General features: G+C 39.8%; 1 pseudogene; it reads right to left on the minus strand.

Moving 5' to 3' along the window:
• Window positions 1-4,738: 4,738 nt before the first annotated feature.
• Window positions 4,739-5,875, minus strand: LOC108176000 (small ribosomal subunit protein uS5 pseudogene; annotated as a pseudogene).
• Window positions 5,876-19,166: the final 13,291 nt, after the last annotated feature.

A 19,166-nucleotide genomic window follows, 5' to 3' on the forward strand; every position in this document is an offset into this window, starting at 1 on the left:
CCACTGGTTCAATCCCTAAATGACTGCAATGGTTGGAGCTGGACTGATCCAAAGCTAGGAGACTGGAGCTTCTTCCAGGTATCCCATGTGGGTTCAGGGGTCAAAGCCCTTGGACCACCTTATACTGCTTTCCTTGGCCATATCTGAGAGCTGTATCAGAAGTAGAGCAGTTGGGACTCAAACTGCTGCCCAAATAGTGTGCCATCCCTGCAGGTGGTAGTTTTACCCACTATGCCACAGTGCCAGCCCCTATGGACATTTTAATGATAATCATTCTTCCAATCCATGAGCAAGGGATATATTTCCATTTCATGGGGGTCCTTGTTGATTTCTTTCATCAATGTTTGATAACTTTCATTGTAGAGATCTTTTACTTCTTTGGTTAAATTTATTCATAAATATTTAATTTTTTGGTGGCCATTGTGAATGGGATTTTTTCTTGATTTCTCTTTCAGTGAATTCATCACAGCATATAAAAAATCTACAGCATATTTTATATTTATTTTGTAACCTGCAATTTCACTGAGTTGGTTTATCTATTCTAACAGCTTTTTGGTGGAGTGTTTATGTTTTCCCTGTGCAATATCATGTCATCTACAAGAATAATTTGACTTACCTTTTTCCAATTTTGATACTCTTTCTTTCTTCCTACTCCCTAATTGCTCTTGCTAAAACTTCCAGTATTATTTTGAATAAGAGTGGTGAAACTGGACACCTTTGTTGTGTTTCAGATCTGAGAGAAAACGCTTTCAGTGTTTTCCCATTCATCATGATATTGGCTATTGGTTTGTCATATAAAACCTTTATAATTTTGAGTATGTTTCTTCTCTATCTGATTTATGGAGAGTTGTTATCATGAAAGTGTATTGAATCTTATCAAATGCTCTCTCTGCATCTATTGAGATGACCATGTCATTTTTATTCCTCATTATATTGATGTGATTTATGATACTTATTGATTTGCAAATGTTGAACCACCCTTGCATTTCTAGGATAAATTCCACTTGATCACCTTTTATGATCTTTTTGATATTGTTTATATTTGACTTGCTTATAGTTTTTCCTGTGGCTATTAAAGTATGTTCCTTTTACCTAACAACCCAACCAGCCAGCTCTTCTCAATATAAGTCCTTGACTTTAATGAGATCATATTGAATGATTTTTTTATTTATTGCATGCATTTTTACATAGATACAACTTTAGGAATACAGTGGTTCTTTCCCCCATGCCCCCCACTCCACTCCCTTCCCACCTCCCATTCTCTTTTCCATCTCCTTCTTCATTATAGATTATTTTTAGTATGACTTTATATATAGAAGAGAGCAAATTGTTAAAATCTTTGGCTTGCTTTTATTTTGTTGAGAATCTTTGCATCTATGTTCATTCAGGATTTAGGTCTGTAGTTTTCTTTTTGTGTTGTATCATTGGTTTTGGTATCAGATTGATGCTAGCCTCATAAAAAGAGTGGCTGAGTTCCATCCTCTTCAGTATTTTGGAATAGTTTAAAAATTATTTGAATGAGTTCAGCAGTAAAGCCATCAGGTCTTAGACTTCTCCTTGATGGAAGACTTTTGATTACTGTGTCAATCTCATTGTTTATTATGGGTTTGTTTAGATTGTCTATATTTTCTTGATTTAATCTTGGTAGGTTATATGTATCCAGAAATTTATCCATTTCCTCAAGGTTTTCCAGCTTCCCAGCATAGCTCTAATGGGCTTTCTGTGCAGAGCCTAGGCTGCCAAATAAGTCCTGACTCCCCACTTTCTGACAATGTTGACACCTGTGGAGAAAAATATGAACTTCCTGATCTGCTGAACCAGCTTGAGGTCCTGTCTTGGAAGTGTTATTCCTATGGGAATCTTCCAATATCAACTGCGGCTACTGCCTTGCTGCTGTCCAGGGCAGGAACATCTCCCCACTCCCAGATGGATTTAAATTCACTGCCCACTTTCCTAGCCCCATTGCAGCAGGGGCTGTGTCTCTTTCTCAAGAGTCAGGTGCGGCAGGCAGAATCAATGTCATTTAACAGCCAACTATCCTAGGCTACCATTTCCTCAGCAGTCAGCGCTGCCACTGGTGGTGTGATCTATAAAAGTCTTGATAAAGGCCAGCGCCGTGGCTCACTAGGCTAATCGTCTGCCTAGCGGCACCTGCACACCGGGTTCTAGTCCCGGTCGGGGCGCCGGATTCTGTCCCAGTTGCCCATCTTCCAGGCCAGCTCTCTGCTGTGGCCCAGGAGTGCAGTGGAGGATGGCCCAAGTGCTTGGGCCCTGCACCCCCATGGGAGACCAGGAGAAGCACCTGGCTCCTGCCATCGGATCAGCGCAGTGCACTGGCTGCAGCGTGCCAGCCACAGCGCCATTGGAGGGTGAACCAATGGCAAAAAGGAAGACCTTTCTCCCTGTCTCTCTCTCACTGTCCACTCTGCCTGTAAAAAAAAATAGTCTTGATATTACTTTTATGTTATCCTTTAAGTACTGGAAGAGATTTGGAAAATGTTTAGTCATCTTGTCTGCTACTTATAAAATCTGACTTATGTTGGCCTTTTCTTCAACTGATTTTCTTTCCCTTGAGTAGGACTAAATTTTTTCTTTCTTTACATGAATAGTGATTCTGAATTTTATCATCAATATTGTAAACCATGCGTTGTAGACATTGTGGATACTCATATTCTTCAGAAAAATTATTTCTATTTTACAAGGCAGTTACTTGGGTGGATTTAAATTCTAAAGTGTATTCCTTACAATGGTCACTAGGTAACTCTATTTCAGCTTCTAGTGACTACTTTTTTATTGCTTTTTTTTTATCTGAAGTGTCCCACATAGTGTACTGTAGTGTTTTATATCCAAATTTAGGGACTTAAATTCTTTGATTTTCTCTATTCCAGGGCCTATTTTCCTCTTCTCCCATTCTTTGGTTGTCTTTGTAGCCTGAAATTTCTACCAAAACACCCTAATTAAAGCTGTAACTTTGACTCCCTTGATCTATGTGTAAATAGGAAAGTGTCCTTGGGTAAAATGCACAAAATGAATGAGTTTCTCTTCTGTCAGTTCCCTCAGTTCAGCATCTGCCTTTTATTGTGATGCACTCCAATTCCCAAATGGTTGTGCTACAAACTGTGAATTTTATAATTTTTTTTCTTTCATGGGTTCATCTTGTTGAATACTTTGTCATGAACATGATACTTTTGTTTCTGTTATAAAATTTTCTTTACACTGTACTATTGATTTAAATAGTTGCCAGTTTGATTTTTTCCTCTGCATGTCAGGTCCTTCTTAAATAGGAATAATTTATGTAAAATGGAAATAGAACTAGTCAGATTTAGCTCAATTTAAAAACATTTTGGGTTGGCACCGTGGCTCACTAGGCTAATCCTCTGCCTGCAGCACTGGCACTCTGGGTTCTAGTCCGGGTTGGGGTTCCAGTTCTGTCCTGGTTGCTCCTCTTCCAGTCCAGCTCTCTGCTGTGGCCCAGGAAGGCAGTGGAGGATGGCCCACGTCCTTGGGCCCTGCACCTGCATGGGAGACCAGGAGGAGGCACCTGGATCTTGGCTTCAGATTGGCGCAGTGTGACAGCCGTGGCGGCTATTTGGGGGTTGAACCAACAGAAGGAAGACCTTTCTCTCCCCCCCCCAACTCTGCCTGTCAAAAAATTTTTTGAATTTCTCAAATATATTACATGGAACAATATGTTCCCTTGAAATTTTAATTTGTTTTTCTCATTTATTTGTCTCTCTGTATTCACCTTTTTTATACTTTAAAGAGTGTCTTTCTGGAGTATGCACATTTTCCAATTATTTTGCCACCTATATTTTCTTTTCTGAAGATTCATTTATAAAGTCAGTTACACAGAGAAGAAGAGGCAGAGAAATAGAGAGAAAGAGAGGTCTTCCATCTGATGGTTCACTCTTCAATTGGCCGCAATGGCAAGAGCTGCACCAATCTGAAGCCAGAAGCCATGGGTCTCCCATGCAGGTGCAGGGTCCAAGAACTTGGGCCATCTTCTATTGCTTTCCCAGGCCATAGCAGAAGCTGGATCAGAAGCAGGCACCTATATGTGATGCTGGCACTGCAGGTGGTGGCTTTACCAGCTATGCTACTGTACCGGCCCTGCCAATTATTTTTTCAATATTTTTTATATTTCAAAATGTTTGCCAATTATTTTTTTCATATGATTGGTCATTTTTTGCTATTAGGAAGGTAACTTTTCTGTGGTGTAACTTTTTTCTTTTAACGTTGTTTTGTGTTTCTTTAATTTTCTCATAAGGAGTATGGATACTTATATATTCAGATTTCTCAACTTGGGCTTAGATAGCTTCTGAATATTGAGTTTCAGTTAGAATGGACTTGTCAACTGCTGGTGCTGTGGCATAGTGAATTAAGCCACAGCCTGTAGTGCCAACATCCCATTCAAGTCCTGACTGCTCCACTTCTAATCTAGCTCCCCACTAATGTGCCTGGGAAAGCAGTGGAGGATGGCCCAAAGTCCTTGGGACCCTACACTCATGTGGGAGACCCAGAAGAAGCTCCTGTCTCCTGGCTTGCCAGGTCCAGCCCCAGCCATTGTGGCCATTTGGGGAATGAAGCAGTCGATGGAAAATATCTTACTTCCTCTATGTCTCTCCTTCTCTCTCTCCCTCTCTCTCTGCCTTTCAAATAAATAAAAAATAAATAAATAAATAAATAAATAAATAAATTTTTAACAGACTTAATTCACTTTGTTTTCTTGTGTAAAATCCTATTTTGTAGCCACATCTGGAGCCTGGGTCCTCTGCACAAATACTCTGGTGTGAGTCTTCATAAGATGGTCCATGCTTTCCTAATAGGGAGACTTGGTGAATACATTCTTTTTCCAGAGGTTGGGGATCAGATTGCTGTAGGTATTGGGGATAGCATAGAAGGTGCCCTTTGTGGCCCAGGGTAGCAGTGCACCCACTGGTTGAAGTGTGGCAGCCACCAATGCCAGCTATCATCAGCAACTTCTTGGGGACACAGTGAAGACAATGCCAGTGCTTCTAGGAGCAAGAATTGAGGCACAATAGCACAGAGACACATAATCTGGTCACCTTGCAAGGCACAGCGTGGGGTTTGCCTATCTTGTTTCCCCAATAGCACCTCCACATGGGCAAAATGGACAGCTTAGCAAGGATGATGGCCCCTCAGATGGTGGTGGCTATTTCCTTGGAGCACTTCACACCCAGGCTGACATGACCATTGTGTTCTTCAATGGAGACAAATGCCTTGAACCTGCTTCACTGCCAATCTATGCCTGCTTCTGCACTGACATGACCTTCAAAATCTCATCAAGGGATGTTCCCAGGATAACATCAAAGATCTCAGACTCCTTGATGGGCAGAGAGAAGAGATATATCTCCTACAGGGATTTGATCTTCATGTTCTTAAACAGGTGGCCAAGCCTGGTGACAGGCTCTACGAGTTCCATGACCTTGCTCTGGACCCGGTCCTGGCTTTGACCACAGCCCTGGATGCCACTGCCAAAACCTCAGCAGAAGCTGCCATGGCCTTCCATTCCAGGGTCCTCAGGGCCTCCAGACCCTCCTGCATCAGCATCATCCCACCATTTGGTATTCTCTCAGAGAAGAAGGAAACAAATCTTAAAAAATAAAGAATGGACTTGTCCTACTCAACATTATAAATCAAACCCCACACACATTTTCAAGCTATTACACACTTGGTGTGAAATTCATCTTTAATTTTGTTCTGTATCTGTTTTCCACACCATTTATTCAAAGGTCCATATGGCCACCCCATAGACTTGCAGTGACATCTATCTGTGAGGGTGAACTGTTCTAAGTAATGTTTTTTTCTGGCTGTCTCAGAATATTAGGTGGTAGTAAATTAGCTATGGTTAGGAAACCACTGACTTACAGCCTCTTCATTCAAAACGTGTATCAAATCTATTTTTCTCAGGGTGGTAGAATGTCCTTTACTAGAACATGGGTAGAGTTTGTGACTGGAGAACAAAATAGGCACTGAATGAAACAGTGACACAAAAAATAATCTGTAATTACATTTGCTTGGCCAGAATCATCTGGCCCTGCCTTGGTTTCTCCAGACTTGGAAAGGATAGGTTATTCTCCCACATGAAACAATATTGAGATGAGTGGGAAATGGCCATTGCATGTTAAAACTCCTCTTTCCAACATGTGTATCTCAAATTCATCCCATACCCAGGAGACAATCTTCAGGGCTCATTTATTCATCACTTTGTACTGATATCCAGGATCTCTGAATGATTCCAGAAATGAAGATCATGTCAAGATGTGGCTTCTTTTTACTGATAGACTCATGTCCCTAGCGAGCAAGTTATCTGTTTTAGCCCTATTCAGAGTGTAGGTGTTAAGCACACTATACCCAGCTGTATTGATTTATTGGAAATTGGTCTGGGTGGATGATCTTTCTGATGTGTTGTTGCATTCTATTGGCGAGAATTTTATTGAGGATTTTTGCATCTATGTTCATCAGGGATATTGGTCTGTAATTCTCTTTCAGTGCTGCATCTTTCTCTGGCTTAGGAATTAAGGTGATGCTGGCTTCATAGAAAGAATTTGGGAGGATTCCCTCTTCTTCGATTGTTCTGAATAGTTTGAGAAGAATTGGAGTTAGTTCTTCTTTAAACGTCTGGTAGAATTCAGCAGTGAATCCATCTGGTCCTGGGCTTTTCTTTGTTGGGAGGGCCTTTATTACTGTTTCAATTTCTGTCTCAGTTATGGGTCTGTTTAGGTTTTTGATGTCTTCCTGGTTCAATTTAGGCAGGTTGCATGTGTCCAGGAATCTATCCATTTCTGATAGGTTTCCCTGTTTGCTGGCATACAAGTCCTTGTAGTAATTTCTGATGATTCTTTTTATTTCTGTGGTGTCTGTTGTTACATTTCCTTTTTCATCTCTGATTTTATTGATCTGGGTCTTTTCTCTTCTTTTTTTAGTTAGTTGGGCCAAAGGGGTGTCAATTTTCTTTATTTTTTCAAAAAACCAGCTCCTCGTTTGGCTGATTTTTTGGAATGTTTTTCTTGATTCCATCCTGTTGATTTCTTCTCTGATTTTAATGATTTCTCTTTGCCTACTAGATTTGGGTCTGGTTTGCTGTAGGTTTTCTAGATCCTTGAGGTGAATTGAAAGCTCATCTATTTGGTGCCTTTCCAATTTCTTGATGTAGGCACCTATTGATATAAACTTTCCTCTTAACACTGCTTTTGCTGCGTCCCATAAGTTTTGGTACGTTGTGCTGTTATCCTCATTTACTTCCAGAAAGTTTTTGATTTCTCTTTTGATTTCTTCTATGACCCATTGTTCATTCAGGAGCATGTTGTTCAATCTCCATGTGTTTGCGTATGCTCTAGGGATTCCTGAGTTGCTAATTTCCAACTTCATTCCTTTATGGTCTGAGAAGCTGCAAATTTTCTGTACCTATTGTCATTCTGAAATCCTAAAAATGTCAGGGTTTCTAGAAATATGGGGAAAGTAGTCTTTTCAGAGTGTGGGGAAGAAGAGAATTTTTTTTAACTTTTATTTAATGAATATAAATTTCCAAAGTACAACTTATGGATTACAATGGATTCCCCCCCATAACGTCCCTCCTACCCACAACCCTCCCCTTTCCCACTCCCTCTCTCCTTCCATTCACATCAAGATTCATTTTTGATTATCTTAATATACAGAAGATCAGCTTAGTATACATGAAGTAAGGATTTCAACAGTTTGCTCTCACACAGAAGCATAAAGTGAAAAATAATAGATGATTTTTTTTAAATGACGATGAAATCAGATCAGACCTATTGTCATGTTTAATCCCAGTGAGAGTCAAGTTGGGAGTTGATAATTTCTTTTTTTTTTTTTTTTTACAGAGGATCAGTTTAGTATACATTAAGTAAAGATTTCAACAGTTTGCACCCCCATAAAAACACAAAGTGAAATATATTGTTTGAGTACTCGTTATAGCATTAAATCTCAATACACAGCACATTAAGGACAGAGATCCTACATGAGGAGTAAGTGCACAGTGACTCCTGTTGTTGACTTTACCAATTGACACTCCTGTCTATGGCATCAGTAATCTCCCTATGCTCCAGTCATGAGTTTCCAAGGCTATGGAAGCCCTCTGAGTTCTCCAATTCTTATCTTGTTTAGACAAGGTCATAGTCAAAGTGGAGGTTCTCTCCTCCCTTCAGAGAAAGGTACCTCCTTCTTTGAACACCTGTTCTTTCCACTGGGATCTCACTTGCAGAGATCTTTTGCCAGAGTGTCTTGGCTTTCCATGCCTGAAATACTCTCATGGGCTTTTCAGCCAGATCGGAATGGCTTTAGGGCTGATTCTGAGGCCAGAGTGCTGTTTAGGACATCTGCCATTCTATGAGTCTGCTGAGTATCTCACTTCCCATGTTGGATCACTCTCCCCTTTATTTATTCTATTGGTTAGTGTTAGCAGGTACTAGACTTGTTTATGTGCTCTCTTTGACTCTTAGTCCTTTCATTATGATCAATTGTGAACTGAAATTGATCACTTGGAATAGTGAGATGGCATTGGTACATGCCACCTTGATGGGATTGAATTGGAATCCCCTGGTATGTTTTTAACTCTACCATTTGGGGCAAGTCAGCTTGAGCATGTCCCAGATTATACATCTCTTCCCTCTCTTATTCCCACTCTTATGTTTAACAGGGATCACATTTCAGTTAATTTTTAACACTTAAGAATAACTGTGTATTAATTACAGAATTAAACCAGTCATATTAAGTAGAACAGACAAAAAAACTACTAAGAGGGATAATGTATTAAGTTGTTCATTAACAGTCAGGGCTATGCTGATCAAGTCACCATTTCCCATAGTGTCCGTTTCACTTCAGGAGGTTTCCTTTTTGGTGTTGAGTCAGTTGTCACCGATCAGGGAGAACATATGGTATTTGTCCCTTTGGGACTGTCTTATTTCACTCAGCATGATGTGTTCCAGATTCCTCCATTTTGTTGCAAATGACTGGATTTCGTTGTTTCTTACTGCGGTATAGTATTCTAAAGAGTACATATCCCATAATTTCTTTATCCAGTCTACCGTTGATGGGCATTTAGGTCGGTTCCAGGTCTTAGCTATTGTGAATTGAGCTGCAATAAACATTAGGGTGCAGACCGCTTTTTTGTTTATCAATTTAAACTCCTTTGGGTAAATTCCAAGGAGTGGGATGGCTGGGTCGAACGGTAGGGTTATCTTCAGGTTTCTGAGGAATCTCCAGACTGACTTCCATAGTGGCTTGACCAGTTTGCATTCCCACCAACAGTGGGTTAGTGTCCCTTTTTCCTCACATCCTCGCCAGCATCTGTTGTTGGTAGATTTCTGCATGTGAGCCATTCTAACCGGGGTGAGGTGAAACCTCATTGTGGTTTTGATTTGCATTTCCCTGATTGCTAATGACCTTGAACATTTTTTCATGTGCCTGTTGGCCATTTGGATTTCCTCTTTTGAAAAATGTCTATTGAGGTCCTTGGCCCATCTCTTAATTGGGTTGTTGGTTTTGTTTTTGTGGAGTTTCTTGATCTCTTTGTAGATTCTGGTTATTAACCCTTTATCTGTTGCATAGTTTGCAAATATTTTTTCCCATTCTGTCGGTTGTCTCTTCACTCTCCTGACTGTTTCTTTGGCAGTACAGAAACTTCTCAATTTGATGCAATCCCAATAATTGATTTTGGCTTTGACTGCCTGTGCATTCTGGGTCTTTTCCAGAAATTCTTTGCCTGTGCCAATATCTTGAAGGGTTTCTCCAATGTTCTCTAGTATGTTCATGGTGTCAGGTCGTAGATTTAGGTCTTTAATCCACGTTGAGTGGATTTTTGTTTAAGGCGTAAGGTAGGGGTCTTGCTTCATGATTCTGCATGTGGAAATCCAATTTTCCCAGCACCATTTATTGAATAGACTGTCCTTGCTCCAGGGATTGGTTTTAGATCCTTGGTCAAATATAAGTTGGCTGTAGATGTTTGGGTTGATTTCTGGTGTTTCAATTCTGTTCCATTGGTCTATCCATCTGTTTCTGTACCAGTACCATGCTGTTTTGATTACAACTGCCCTGTAATATGTCCTGAAATCTGGTATTGTGATGCCTCCGGCTTTGTTTTTGTTGTACAAGATTGCTTTAGCTATTCGAGGTCTCTTGTGCCTCCATATAAATTTCAGCACCAATTTTTCCAGATCTGAGAAGAATGTCTTTGGTATCTTCATTTGGTATTGCATTGAATTTTAAATTGCTTTTGGGAGAATGGACATTTTGATGATATTGATTCTTCCAATCCATGAGCATGGAAGATTTTTCCATTTCTTGGTATCCTCTTCTATTTCTTTCTTTAAGGTTTTGTAATTCTCATCATAGAGATCTTTAATGTCCTTGGTTAAGTTTATTCCAAGGTATTTGATTGTTTTTGTAGCTATTGTGAATGGGATTGATCTTAGAAGTTCTTCCTCAGCCATGGCATTGTCTGTGTATACAAAGGCTGTTGATTTTTGTGCATTGATTTTATACCCTGCTACTTTGCCAAACTCTTCTATGAGTTCCAATAGTCTCTTAGTAGAGTTCTTTGGGTCCCCTAAATAAAGAATCATGTCATCTGCAAAGAGGGATAGTTTGAGTTCTTCCTTCCCAATTTGTATCCCTTTAATTTCTTTTTCTTGCCTAATATCTCTGGCTAGAACCTCCAGAACTATATTGAATAGCAGTGGTGAGAGTGGACATCCCTGTCTGGTACCAGATCTCAGTGGAAATGCTTCCAGCTTTTCCCCATTCAATAGGATGTTGGCTGTGGGTTTTTCATAGATTACTTTGATTGTATTGAGGAATGTTCCTTCCAAACCCAGTTTGCTTAGCGTTTTCATCATGAACGGGTGTTGTATTTTATCCAATGCTTTCTCGGCATCTATTGAGATAATCATATGGTTTTTCTTCTGCAGTCTGTTAATGTGGTGTATCACATTGATTGTCTTGCACACATTAAACCATCCCTTCATACCAGGGATAAATCCCACTTGGTCTGGGTGGATGATCTTTCTGATGTGTTGTTGCATTCTATTGGCGAGAATTTTATTGAGGATTTTTGCATCTATGTTCATCAGGGATATTGGTCTGTAATTCTCTTTCAGTGCTGCATCTTTTTCCGGCTTAGGAATTAAGGAGATGCTGGCTTCATAGAAAGAATTTGGGAGGACTCCCACTTTTTCGATTGTTCTGAATAGTTTGAGAAGAATTGGAGTTAGTTCTTCTTTAAATGTCTGGTAGAATTCAGCAGTGAATCCATCTGGTCCTGGGCTTTTCTTTGTTGGGAGGGCCTTTATTACTGTTTCAATTTCTGTCTCAGTTATGGGTCTGTTTATGTTTTCGATGCCTTCCTGGTTCAGTTTAGGTAGGTTGCATGTGTCCAGGAATCTATCCATTTCTGATACGTTTCCCTGTTTGCTGGCATACAAGTCCTTGTAGTAATTTCTGATGATTCTTTTTATTTCTGTGGTGTCTGTTGTTACGTTTCCTTTTTCATCTCTGATTTTATTGATTTGGGTCTTTTCTCTTCTTTTTTTAGTTAGTTGGACCAATGGGGTGTCAATTTTGTTTATTTTTTCAAAAAACCAGCTCCTCGTTTGGCTGATTTTTTGGAATGTTTTTCTTGATTCCATCCTGTTGATTTCTTCTCTGATTTTAATTATTTCTCTTCGCCTACTAGATTTGGGTCTGGTTTGCTGTAGGTTTTCTAGATCCTTGAGGTGAATTGAAAGCTCATCTATTTGGTGCCTTTCCAATTTCTTGATGTAGGCACCTATTGATATAAACTTTCCTCTTAACACTGCTTTTGCTGCGTCCCATAAGTTTTGGTACGTTGTGCTCTTATCCTCATTTACTTCCAGAAAGTTTTTGATTTCTCTTTTGATTTCTTCTATGACCCATTGTTCATTCAGGAGCATGTTGTTCTATCTCCATGTGTTTGAGTATGCTCTAGGGATTCCTGAGTTGCTAATTTCCAACTTCATTCCTTTATGGTCTGAGAAGCTGCATGGTATGATTCTAATTCTTTTGAATTTGCTGAGACTTGCTTTATGGCCTAGTATGTGGTCAGTCCTAGAGAAGGTTCCATGTACTGCTGAGAAGAATGTAAAATCTTTAGCTGTAGGATTGAAAGTTCTGTAGATATCTGTTAGATCCATTTGGGCTATAGTGTCATTTAAATCTACTGTATCCTTGTTGATCTTCTGTCCTATTGATCTGTCTATTTCTGAGAGTGGAGTATTGAAGTCCCCCAGTACTATTGTATTGGGGTCTAAGTCTCCCTTTCAGTCTGTTAACAAATCTTTTAGATAAACCGGTGCCCTGTAGCTAGGTGCATATACATTGATAATTGTTATATCTTCCTGTTGAAATGATCCCTTAATCATTATGTAGTGTCCCTCTTTGTCTCTCTTAATGGTTTTTGTGGTAAAGTTTATGTTGTCTGAAATTAAGATGGCTACGCCTGCTCTTATTTGACAGAGTTATAGACAGTGAGAGGGAGAGACAGAGAGAAAGGTCTTCCTTCTGTTGGTTCACTCTGCAAATGGCCACCACAGCTGTCGCTATGCCAAACTGAAGCCAGGAGACAGGTGCTTCCTCCTGGTCTCCCATGTGGGTGCAGGGGCCCAAGCACTTGCGCCATCCTCCGCTGCCTTCCCGGGCCACAACAGAGAGCTGGAATGGAAGAGGAGTAACCAAGACTAGAACCCGGTGCCCATATAGGATGCCTGTACTGCAGGCAGAGGATTAATCAAGTGAACCATGGCACTGGCCATCCCACAGGTATCTTTACTTTTTCTCATAACCAGAGAGCACAATATCCCATGTTTCCATCATTTTACACTCAAATTCAGAATCTAGAATAATGCCAGACAACCATGATATCTCCAGATGTAGCTACCTTTGATCCATAGACCTGTTAACAGAGGAAACAAGTTATGTGCCTTCTGTGTACCCCATGTAGAGGGTGAGAGCATGAGTAAGATAATCAGAGTAACTCTTCAGTTTTTCAGATTGCTTTATGATATGAAAAAAGTAGGAGTCCTGAAGGGCAGGGGATCATCATAGCAATTTGTCTATCATGGAGGCAGAAATAGGGAGTGACCTAAGTTCACATGGCACACACTCTACTGAGGCCTTGATTATGCACCTCACTGCACATGTCTCTGCCCTCTGCAGTATCCTTCCTCTGCAATCCACATTGCAGCCTTTGGCAAAGACTCTCGGGGCTAGGTTGCTTAGGTGTCGTATTTCCTGTCTGTCACCCTTGGCCTCTATGGCTTAAACCCTCAGTACTTTTTCTCAGTTGGATTGCTTCTGACAATAAAAAGTGGACTTATATATATGTTTTCATAGTTTTAGATGGAGTCAACTTTTTGAGCTGATGTTTTAATCTTTCATTTTATGATTTTTTAACTATGTTTTATATATTCTTCATTCTCCTTTCTTTTGTCCAATTTTGAGCATTTGAAAGCATTTGGGGTCTATTTAACCCCTTCACATATTTAACAGTGTTGTCATGGCCATAACCTTTAGCTATCAGTTACTTTGGAGATGACAGATTGCTATTGTTTCCCAAAGGATTGCTTGTACTTTTTAGAAGAACTGGAGGAGGCAACGTTAAACAATGATATATAAAATAAGAATACTCTCTGACTCCCACTATTGTCCAGCAGTGGTCATGTTTCACCTTTTTTTAATGATTTATTTATTAATGTGAAAGGAAGAGTTACAGAAAGAGGAGAGAGAGAGAGGTTCTGTCTGCTGATTCATTACACAAATGGCTGCATTGACTGCTGCTATGACAGTCTGAAGCCAGGATCCTGGAGCTTCCACACCCTTGGGTTGTCTTCTGCTTTCTGATACCTTAGCAGGGAGCTGGGTGGGAAGTGGTACAGAGAGGTTTTGTACTGGCACCTATATGGGATTCCAGTGTTGCCAGCAGTGGATTAACCTGCTACACCACAATGTTGGCTCCAGTATTCTTTTCTTATTGAACCAACCAAATAGGTGTTCTCAGGAGATTCTTTGAGTCTTGCAGGTATAAATTGTGTGAAAATAATATTTTTTTTCAAGACTTAAAAGTTAAGCTATAGTCTGTAATGCCAGCATCCCATATGGGTACCAGTCTCACTTCTTTACATCATATTCTAGTTGATTTTTTTCCCAATTTCAACTTCCTGTGCCAGTGTCCACACAGTCTTCCATGCACACATTATGGAATTGAATCCCGTTTTCTTTTCTTTTCTTATTTTTTTTGACAGGCAGAGTAGACAGTGAGAGAGAGAGAGAAAAAGCAGCAGCCATCATAGGCATTTCTTTAAGAAAAAAACTTCCTACTTCTGGGTTTTGCTGTAGCAATTTTGTATATAAATAGAAGGGTTACACAGCCAGTTTCTGCATAGCTTTATCTTGCAGGTAAAACACCATTCTACAGCATTAATAAAAGCAAGAACATGGTAGTATTTCTGTATCTCAAGAGAAACCAGAGAAATTAGTGATTTTTCTGCCAGAAAACTTCCAGTTTAAAGCCAGGAATAGTCACTGATTAAAACTTTCTGTGCATATGGCTGGAACTTTAGTGTAGAGGGTAAGGCCACTGCTTACCTTGCCAGTATCCTGTATGGGCATGGGTTTGAGTCCCAGCTGCTCCACTTCTGATCCATCTTCCTGCTAATGCACCCAGGAAATGAGCAGAGGATGGCCCAAGTACTGGGACTCTGGAACCACTTGGGAGACCTGGCTGAAGCTCCTGGCTTTTGACATTGAATGGGTCCAACTCTGGCTGTTGCAGACATTTGGGGACTGAACCAGCAGTTGGAAGATCTCTCTGTCTCTTTCTCTCTTATAACTATGTCTTTCAAATAAATGAATATTTAAAAAACAATAAAATAGAGACTTAGAGTGAGACCAGTCATTGCATTTTAAGACATGTTGAGTTGGGAAGCAGTTCACACAGCAGACTCATGGAATGAGAATCATTTTATATAGCATAGTGACCTTAGAATGAGCCCTTAAAGCATTCTTGTATGGTTTAAAAGCCCATGAAAACATTTCAGGCATTGAATTCTAAGACATTGTGGCAAAAATAAAGTCCTACACGAAGGATTGCCGTGAATGATACCCCAGTGGAAAGAAGGAGCCATCAAAGAAGAATGTAGTTTTCTTTGAAGGGAGGACAGAACTTCCATTTTGCCTTCGGCTTTGCCTAAATACTGACAGACTGTAGTCTCAAAAGGCTTCCATAGCCTGGGCAACTCATGGCAATAGCCTTGGGTGATCACTGATGTCATACATAAGAGAGTTAATTGTTAAATTACAGCAGGAGTCGCTGTGCACTTACTCCCCATGCAAGACCTCGGTCCAAGGTGAGTCAGTATGTAATACACCTATAAAACTTGTTCTCAAACAGTTTTTTAAAAAATATTTAATGTATGTGTCTGTGTGCAAATATTTGAAATGTTTACTTAGTACAGAGCTGGTCTTCTGTGTATAAAGTTTATTGAAAATGAATCTAATGGAGAATGGGACTGGGAATGGGAGAGGGAGGAGGAAAAGAGGAGGGAGTAGGGGTGGGAGCATGGATATGGTGGGACGAATCACTCTATTCTTAAAGATGTACTCATGAAATTTATGCTCACTAAATAAAATGTTCCTAAAAAAGAGAGAGAGATAGGCTAGTCCCATTGCTCCCAGGTCTTCCCTTAAGCTAATAAAAATGACTAAATAGTGAATCCTTAAGATAAAAAAAGACACTTTGAATATAATTTGCCAGTGCCTTATGTACAAAATCACATTCTCCAGTTCTATGTATAGAACGAAGATGAATAGCCAGTGTTCATACAAATAGAACAGAGATATGGACTAGCTTCAAAGAAAGTTTGGGAAACTCACAGATTTCTGTATATCTCTTCCATGTTTCTTGAACCCAAGGAAGTCCCAAAGTATGTCTTTAATCTTTATCCCAACAGAAACCCAGACCATCAACATCCCTCTTTCCTAACTCAAGGCAGTGTGAGTGTTCACCCTTACCTCTGAGACATAAGGCCTGGGTGAGGACTTTGAGCTTAACCTTCTGTTCTAAGATACCTGGTAACAGTGCTGTTGCTTCCAAAGATTCTGGAGGAGTTACTGCTGTGTGTTCAATGGTTGAATCTCCTTGTCTTTGAAGCTGTTTCCATCCTTTATTGTTCAAGGTCTGCAGTCTCTAAAGCAAAGGGCCTTTCTTCCAAGGGACATTTTTGTGTCTATAACATCATTCACAGGACATACAAAATAAGATTTATTTTGTATAGATTAAATATCAAGTCCCATTTATAGCTGCCTTGGCAACTTAAGATTTAGTCTGTATAGATTGAATATCAAATCCCATTTGTAGTTGCCTTGGCAGGGTCAGACCAAATGATTTTATGGGCTTTGTATGGCTAGGGTATGGATGTCCTCGACCCCTGCTAAAGTGCCATTAGAATAGCCTGCTGGGACACAATTGTTCAATACATGTAATCATTCACATTTATTGTCCCCAGAGGGGCCTGTGGACAATGTGGCTGGATTAAAAAAAAAAAAGCTTTTTTTCTTTTAGTAATATTTCAGTTCTCAAATAGTATGGCTTAGACTCTCCCAAATAGCCAGAAATGAGCCAGTAGCACTCCTTTTTCCAGAAGTGCACACAGTATGCACAGTGAACAGTATGCACAGTGGTAAAAAAACTGCCCAAATGTGAACTATTGTGTCTAATTAAGTGAACAAGTGGCTGTAATTCTTAGACATATCAGCTAGCCTTGGGTGACCAAGTCCACATCTTACAGTATCAGCCCCTTTATGTTTTTTAGGATTTTATTTTATTTGAGAGGTAGAGTTACAGACAGTGAGAGGAAGAGACAGGGAGAAAGGTCTTCCTTCCTTTGGTTCACTCTCCAAATGGCTGCAACAGCTGGAGCTGTGCCAATCCGAAGCTTCTTCCCAGTCTCCCACATGGGTTCATGGACCCAAGGACTTGGGCCATCTTCTACTACTTTCCCAGTCCATAGCAGAGAGGTAGATTGGAAGAGGAGCAGCTGGGACTAGAACTGGCACCCATGTGCGATGCCAGTGCCACAGGCAGAGGATTAACCTACTGTGCCATGGTGCTGGCCCCAGTTTCTTTGTTTTTGCTGGAGCTGCAAGTTGGGGCTTTAACCCACTGTGCCATAGCATTGGCTCCTCCATTACCAGTTTATGGGGTTTTTAGTTTTTTTCTTTCCCTCAAAGTTCTGGAAATTCTTGTCTAAAGTAGCCAAAAATCTGTATTCAAGAACATTTTCTGTGAAATTGATTACAAGTGTTTTTAGAGAAGAATACAAAACTATGGATGACAGAAGTCTTTAAATAAACATAGTTAAAATTATGAAATTGATTAATTGACATGAGCCATTTATGTTCATTCCATACAGGATGTTACAAAGCAACTAAAGAGGGACCAGCATTGTGGCATTGCAGGTGAAGCTACTGCCTATGATGCTGGCATCCCCTATGGGTTACACTTCGAGTCCTGTTTGTTCCACTCTGATGCAGCTCCCTGCTAATGCACCTGGGAAAGCAGCAGAGGATGGCCAAGTGTCTGTGCTCCTGTACCCATTTGGGAGAACTTGAATTATGACCATATTGCCTGGCTTCAGCCTGGCTTAGCTTTGGTCATTGTGGCCCTTTGGAGTGTGAACCAACAGAATCAATCTCTCTCTCTCTCTCTCTCTCTCTCTCTCTCTCTCTCCTCCTTTCTGGAATTCTGCTTTCAAATAAATAGATACATCCTTAAAAAGGAAAGAAAGAAACTGAAGGATTTTACACACCTATTGTCCCTTTTAGGACTCTGGGTCTCCTTTTTATGAAGATAACCATCATGACTAGTAACAACACAACAGAACTATCAGATTTTAAAACTTATATAACTTCTAGGACATTTATATCAATGGCATAGCTATATAAATATAATTTAACATTGAACATAATTTCATGACAGTACTTTCCTAAAATGCAAGTTGCATAATAAACTATTACCTCTAAAAGATAAGATATATATCCTTTGACACATCAAGGGTTCCTGCTAAAAATCTCAAAGTGAAAAAATTTAGAAACTTGATTCTGAGAAAGTCTCAGGATGTCAAAAGAGCTTAAAATATTTGGTCAAAATAGGCTCACTTATAATTTTGAAATAGCATCCATCTACTTAGTGTGATTCAACCAGTTCTAATCCAGATTTATTCATAAATCTGATGATTTTATAAAACAAGTATATATACAACTTTTAACTCTTAAGACTCAGCTTTTTCCAAACAATTCTGATTGTTTGCTAAAGCACAACATTTGTGGTTTTTGGTCAGTCATCAAAGTGGAAGTAAAAACCTTGAATAGAAAAATAGCATATAAAATAACCCCATTGCTTAGAAAAATTTAAGAGTCACAACCAGGGAGGAGAAGAAAGATTAAGGAAGCTGACTAGAAAATTCACAGATGGTTAAAAACTAAGCAAGAATTATTAAAAGGAGATGCTGCAGTTTTTTTTTTTAAACAAAAGTTTCCATGACCAGCACTATGGCATAGCACATGAAGCTGCCAACTGCCATGCCAGCATCTCATTTGGTCACTAATTTGAGTCACAGCTGCTCCACTTCTGATTCAGCTGTTTGCTATGGCTGGGAAAGCAGTAGAAGATGGCCCATGTCCTTGGGCCCCTGCATTCATGTTGGAGACCTGGAGGAAGCTCCTACCTCTTGGCTCCTGGCTACAGTTCAGCTCAGCTCTGGCCATTGAGGACATCTGGGGAGTGAACAAGAGGATGGAAGATCTCTCTCTCTCTCTCCTCTGCCTCTCTGGAACACTGCCTTTCAAATAAATCAATAAATCTTTAAAAAAAAAACAGATTCCAAAATTAAAGTCCAAGGCTATTTCCAGATATTTACTAACATATCAATATGCACATATTTTAAACAGCTTGTTTAAAAAAGCATCAAATTCTATTTTTATTTCAGTGTAACTTTGATATTCATTCCAAAATTTTAGAAAACCATGTAAATTTTTAAAGTTATAATTGGGAAGGCATTGTGGTATAGTAGATTAGGCAGCTGTCTGGGATGCCTCATCCCAGAGTGCTGGTT

Source organism: Oryctolagus cuniculus, chromosome 2, assembly GCF_964237555.1.
Source record: "Oryctolagus cuniculus chromosome 2, mOryCun1.1, whole genome shotgun sequence".
NCBI lineage: Eukaryota > Metazoa > Chordata > Mammalia > Lagomorpha > Leporidae > Oryctolagus > Oryctolagus cuniculus.